This window comes from Mustelus asterias, chromosome 23 (assembly GCF_964213995.1).
Source record: "Mustelus asterias chromosome 23, sMusAst1.hap1.1, whole genome shotgun sequence".
NCBI lineage: Eukaryota > Metazoa > Chordata > Chondrichthyes > Carcharhiniformes > Triakidae > Mustelus > Mustelus asterias.
In genome coordinates, this window is record NC_135823.1 from 16,163,809 (window position 1) to 16,170,621 (window position 6,813).

Below are 6,813 nucleotides of genomic sequence, written 5' to 3' on the forward strand. Positions count from 1 at the left end.
TACTGCGCTGTAATGTTCTATGTTCTATGTTGCCTATTTTTTGGTAACATTCCAAGCATTTTGATGTTTTAATCCCCTTTTCACTTCTTACCTGAATGGTTTGATGTCAGGTAACACACTAAAAATGTAATTGTAATGAATTTTGTTGTGACCACACTTCACACAGAAAACATTTTGTTCCGTCCTAAATATAGATTTGTGGCAAATCAATATGTGGGGTTTAAGTGTGATAAGGTGATGAGTCACAAAGGAAAACCTCGTGTCGAGTGTAAGAGAATAAGCCTAGTTTGCACAGTGGTTTTCTCACTGAGTGGAAATGTTGCAATAAATTATTCATCCATTAGGAATAAGAAGGAAGGGAAAGATGAGCATATTTTGTTTAAGTTAAGTATTTGATCAACAAGCTTTCACTTTGCAACCATGAAGATAAGGGCTGGAATTCTCCGATCTCATTCCCCCCACCACTGCTGCCAGCGGGAGCGGGGAATTTGGCACTCAGCCGAAGTTTCATTCACTGCAATGGGACCGGAGAATCCCAGTCGGAGACTTGCTCCTTGTCACCAGTTTCCTCCATTCTTCCCTGCAGGTGTCGATTTCTGGGAGGGGTCCTGTCCCGTGGGTGCTAGTGGGCCCCGTTCTCATTAGATTCACTCCATCGTGCATTTCTACAGGAGAAGTATCACTCCCAAACAAGGAATTATCCACCATTCTGTAGACCACTGGGATCTGTACAATAGACAAACTGCAGTTAGTGAAGAAGCACTGTGGGTTTATTTTTGGGCCAACCACCTAAAGATGAACCAGATGCTGTTTGACTGTGGAGGATCGCAATGCGAAAAAAATGTTTGGTAAAACACCTGGAAATGATGGATTATCAACTCTATAGGGAATGGGGGGCAGGGGGAGAGGCAGGCTAGGCTGCACCATGGACTGTTCTTGCTTATCAGTTAAAGATTTAAATTTTATTTATTAGTGTCACAAGTAGGCTTACATTAAACTGCAATGAAGTTACTGTGAAAATCCCCTAGTCGCCACACTCTGGCGCCTGTTTGGGTACACTGAGGAAGAATTTAGCATGGCCCAATGCACCTAACCAGCACATCTTTCAGACTGTGGGAGGAAACCGGAGAACCCGGAGGAAACCCACGCAGACATGGGGAGAACGTGCAGACTCCGCACAAACAGTGACCCAAGCCGGGAATCGAACCCGGGTCCCTGGCTCTGTGAGGCAGCAGTGCTAACTACTGTGCTGCCCTGATCTCCATTAAAATTATTTCTCTTTCTCACCCTGATCATTGCCCTGGTACGGTCCTCATTCCTGCTCCCTAAAGTCAAAGGGACACAGACTTGAAAGGACATAGTGGACAACTAGATTAACTATTCACTTCCACACCTGGCTGGACCACCTAAAACTCTGTTGCTATGGACACGAGTGGAGGGATAAAAAAAGACTCCCTTATCCTATCACTCCAAGCCTGAATGCAAAAGGAATTTTGTGAGTTTAGCGAGGATGCGCTTTGGCAATATTGCAGGAGACCCACTATGTACACCTTCAAATAACAAAGAATTAGCCAGACAGTTTTTCTGAGTTGAATCACAGAACAGGATGAGTTTATTCACACTACTCACTGAATTTAAAAAAAATCTCACCCACTCTTCATAAGTCACACACATTCCGTGGGCCCACACACACACTAGTACAGATGTTAGAATAAGAGGATAGGCTTAAAGACGTTTTACAGTTTGTGAAGAAGATAAACAATCAAAGAAGTTGACTGTGCTTTGGCAAGTCCCGATGTGCTATTCCACACGGCAGCTGTCTTGTTCAGTTGTCTTCCTGGTGTTGCTGTATGGGACAGATTTCCATGTTTTATTCCCAAAAGATCTCAGTTTGCAGTCGATTCCTCTTCCCAGAGTGGTTATTTTGCATATCTGGATGCAAAACATTCGATATAGAGAGAGAGAGAGAAAAAAACCGCTTCCTAGCATCTTTTAGTACAGCATTATAATCTCTCTCTACTCTGGCTTGGTAAACAGTTCTTAAAAGCACTGCTGCTTGTATATTTCAGAGGAATTTGATTATCTGCGATAGTCATTGTTTTGTAGAACAGGTAATTACATTTTGACACCTCAACTCAGAAACTTTTGAAGTTTCAGGACAGTGCCAAAGCCAACAGGAGATGGGGTCCTTCCTGCTCCTGGGGGTGGAGGGGTTTGGGTGGAATGCAAGTCGTATATTCTTAGAATCTTAGAATCTTAGAAACCCTACAGCACAGATAGAGGCCATTCGGCCCATCGAGTCTGCACCGACCACAACCCCACCCAGGCCCTACCCCCATATCCCTACATAGTTACCCACTAATCCCTCTAACCTACGCATCCCAGGACACTAAGGGCAATTTTAGCATGGCCAATCAACCTAACCCGCACATCTTTGGACTGTGGGAGGAAACCGGAGCACCCGGAGGAAACCCACGCAGACACGAGGAGAACGTGCAAACTCCACACAGACAGTGACCCAAGCCAGGAATCGAACCCAGGTCCCTGGAGCTGTGAAGCAGCAGTGCTAGCCACTGTGCTACCGTGCCACCCTGGCAGTTCTCCATTGTCTTAATAGGATTGTTTTTTAAAATCCAGTCCGACAAAGGAGAATTAGAAACTGTAATTTTTTAAAGCATATTCTTGTAACACTATTGTGTCCTGCTTCTGTGTTCCAAAGCTGCTCACTATCCCAGGATTGTCCTCCAGTGTAAAGGTAGTCCCTGACTTCTTTTTGCTACTGTAGGCTCTCTTCCTAACCTTACTGTGTCCTAATCGTGTTTGGGGGGGTTGTGGGCTTTAAGCAAAAAGAAAAGATGTGGTCTGCACGTGTAGATTCAAATTAACAACAGCTTTATCCTTGGAGCATTTGCCTGTCCAGAGAACAAACTGCAGCTTGTGCAACACCCTAATGACATCGTCATCAAATCATGTGATCAGCTCTAAAAGCAATCTACAACCGCTTAAATATATAATATACCTCACCCCACGCTCTCCACCCTCCCCTCCAACAATATGAGTGAGAAGCTCATGAAATTCTTTGTCACTGAGACCATTCAGTCAGATGCCTCAGTTGTTTCCCTCCCTTCTCCTAGCCCATCAAGCCAAATATCCTCTAAAACTTCCCCTGTACTCACCTGGACATGCAACCTTCTGTAGCCTCTCTGCTATCTCCCCTCATGCCCTCTCCCAGTCTAGCCTGTCCACAAGACCCACCTCAATCATATTTCCACTAAACTGCAGACCATCCAACTTCCCTTTCTGGTGCCAGTGTTGGCTAATTCAGATGAAGGTTCGCTCTCAGCACGCAGTGCCCCGTTCTCCTTTAAATCTTCTGTCACCATCCCTATCTGGTAAAAAAAACCCTTTACTCCTCTATCATAGAATCCCTACAGTGAAGAAGAAGGCCATTCGGCCCATTGAGGCTGCACCGACCACAATCCCGCACAGGCCCTATCCTGTAACCCTTGCTAATCTCTCTGACACTACGGGGCATTTTAGCTTGGCCAAGCAGAAACACGCTGGTTTCCAGTCAGGACCTGACACTTTGCCATTTTTGGGGGAAAATTCCACCCCTGATCCCTCCTCTCACAGTCCCACACCCACCAGGCTTGGATGAAATGTTCAGTGGTGAAGTATTTCTTTCTGGCTTTGGAGCATGTAAATGATGCTTACTAGTTAAAATCTCCTGAATCACTCCCCCTCCATGGGGGGCAGGGAGGCGGAGGGGTGGTATGGGGGTGGGGGGGGGCGGTGCAAGATGACTCACTCTCCACTTAAGTCCCCTGACTGCTGTCCGGAGTTAAAACTAACTCATTCATCTTAAAACTTCAATTAGGTCCCTTTAATCCTCTTTACAAAAGGAAAACAAGTCCAACGACTAAAACTTTTTTTCTTATAACTCATTCACGTTGCTCAACTCTGTGTGTTCTCAAGGGTAATAATATTTTTCCCATGACAAGACTAGATAATGTACAGTATTCCAGATGTTTTCTGACCAGTGCATGATACAGCAGCAACGAAAACCCTCTTATAATGTGTCCATTACTCTATTAAACAACCTTACTTTGGTGCCCTGGTTTAGAACACAAGGTGTGGAGATGCCGGCGTTGGACTGGGGTGAACACGGTAAGAAGTCTCACAACACCAGGTTAAAGTCCAACAAGTTTATTTGGTAGCAAATACCATAAGCTTTCGGAGCACTGCTCCTTTGTCAGATGGAGTGGAAATGTGCTCTCAAACAGTGCAAACAGACAAAATCAAGTTGCAGAATACTGATTAGAATGCGAATCCTACAGCCAGCCAGGTCTCTCCACCTCCCTCCACCCACATTGTCTGTACCTTTAAGACCTGGCTGGCTGTAGGATTCGCATTCTAATCAGTATTCTGCAACTTGATTTTGTCTGTTTGCACTGTTTGAGAGCAGATTTCCACTCCATCTGACGAAGGAGCAGTGCTCCGAAAGCTTATGTTATTTGCTACCAAATAAACCTGTTGGACTTTAACCTGGTGTTGTGAGACTTCTTACTTAGAACATAAGAACATAGCAGCAGGAGTAGGCCATCTGGCCCCTCGAGCCTGCACCGCCATTCAGTAAGATCACGGCTGATCTTTTCGTAGACTCAGCTCCACTTACCCGCCCGCTCACCATAACCCTTAATTCCTTTACTGTTCAAAAATGTATCTATCCTTGCCTTAAAAACATTCAGTGAGGTAGCCTCAACTGCTTCACTCCCACAGTCCGAAAGACGTGTTGGTTAGGTGAATTGGCCATGCTAAATTCTCCCTCAGTGTACCCAAACAGGCGCCGGAGTGTGGCGACTAGGGGATTTTTACATTAACTTCATTGCAGTGTTAATGTGAGCCTACTTGTGACACTAATGAATAAAATTTACAACTTGAAAAACTTTAAATGTTAAAAAGAATTGCAGTCTTCAAAGGCATTTTCATAGTAACTTAATTGCAGTGTTAATGTAAGCCTACTAGTGACTTATAAATAAACTTTACTTTTAAGGAGTTAAGACAGCGCAGAGAGGGTTATTAACTGCGAGTTGCTCTTTGTAAAACTAGAATTATTTTCTGTTATCACATTAGTTTACACAAACCATGTGTTTATGGAAACTTAGCAACACCGCCACCACAATGGAGCAGAACATGACTGATTCACTGAGGCTGCACAGGGAGCAGTGTGTAATCGTTGTGCGATCTGGACAGAGGCACGCCACAACAAAGAATGGCTGCAGTTACTGACAGTAAATAGAAACACAGAGATTTCACCCTCCCCCTCGTTTCAACAGGAGTCTTTATCAGATACCGACACAGCTTTGATTTATCACTGTGTTTGTAGAGAAAAAACATACAGGTTTGGCAACTGTTTTGGGTTTGTTTACGTGTTGGAGTCTGTGACTTCATCCCTTGTGTTGGATGCTTTGTGATGAGAACATCCTTGCTCCCGAATGCAAAACATTTGGGGAGAACCGGGGCGTCTCAGTGAGCGAGTTAGGTATGAATTAAATAAAAACAGGGCTGGTGTGACTGCGAGGGAAATGCCAGCCTTGATCTGTTTCTGATGTTCGAAGCTCCCTGCTGCTGCCAATTTCTGTCGGGGGGTTAGTTAATGTGGAAATAAAACTTGAATTATTATAGACATTCAAACAGAATTACTGCATGTTGGGCTTAATACTACAGTGATCTCATCAGCCGCAAATAACTTGCAACCGCACTGTGACTGTATGCAGGCATTTTATTCGCAATCCATCAACTTTAACTTGCTTTTTTCCCCCCCATAATTCAATGAAGGTTTGGGGGAAACAGAAAGGTAGTTCCCAGCTCAACAGGAGAAAATGAGTGCGCTTTTCAGGATTGTGTTTTGGAATCCATACGTTTGGGTAGTCACCAACTGCCAGCTGCTATCTGGGAATCCAGCCACATCCCCTTACTGTATTACAGCGAGGGATGAACATTTACTCAACATCACCAAGAACTGGATACCGACTCCTCCCTCTAAACTAATCATCCTGTCAACACTCAGGAACAAATATTTAATGCATCTCCTGCTCCTCAATGTCCCACAACATCCTCGTAATGAACTGCCAGCAACTGGACTCCTGGGTTAAAGAAACAAGAAGTCAGCTGGAATATTTGTATTTATATTCGTAGAAGGTCACACAAACTATAACACCACTCCCTCCCATGTTGTGCCATTACTCACTGCCTTTCAGGAGAGAATCTCTTCCTGCACACCCCTCAAGGCCAGTTTAGTGTGCCTTTCCCCCGCTAAACATTCCAGACAAGCCACCCACGTTTCCCTGTGGAGGGCCCGGCTTGTCTGACCTCGCCCGCAGCCGGGATTCTCCGCTCCCACTGCTATGGATGAAGGTTTGGCTGAGTGCCAAATTCTCTGTTCTCGCTGGCGGCGGGGCCAGGGTGAATGAGACCAGAGAATTCCACCCAGTGTGTCCAGTCCAGCACTTAGTGCTGGCTGAATGCTGCAACCACTGGAGTGGGTGGGTTGCTCAGAGTTGCCATGCTGGTTGGAGTTGCCATGCTGGTCGGAGCTAACATGCTGGTCAGAGTTGGCGTGCTGGTCGGAGTTACCATGCTGGTCAGAGTTGGCGTGCTGGTCAGAGTTGCCATGCTGGTCGGAGTTGGCATGGTGGTCGGATTTGGCATGGTGGTCGGATTTGGCATGGTGGTTGGAGTTGCCATGCTGGTTAGAGTTGGCATGGTGGTCGGAGTTGGACATGGTGGTCGGATTTGGCATGGTGGTTGGAG

The 6,813-nt window shown here is 45.5% G+C and overlaps 1 long non-coding RNA gene across 1 annotated transcript; it reads right to left on the minus strand.

Moving 5' to 3' along the window:
- Positions 1 to 1,615: 1,615 nt before the first annotated feature.
- On the minus strand, positions 1,616 to 6,295 carry LOC144510351 (uncharacterized). The gene is made up of 3 exons (XR_013500621.1): positions 6,251 to 6,295; positions 5,979 to 6,146; positions 1,616 to 1,932 (listed from the first exon to the last, which is right to left on the minus strand). It is a non-coding gene; the product is annotated as an uncharacterized LOC144510351 (long non-coding RNA).
- Between the last annotated feature and the right edge of the window lie 518 nt (positions 6,296 to 6,813).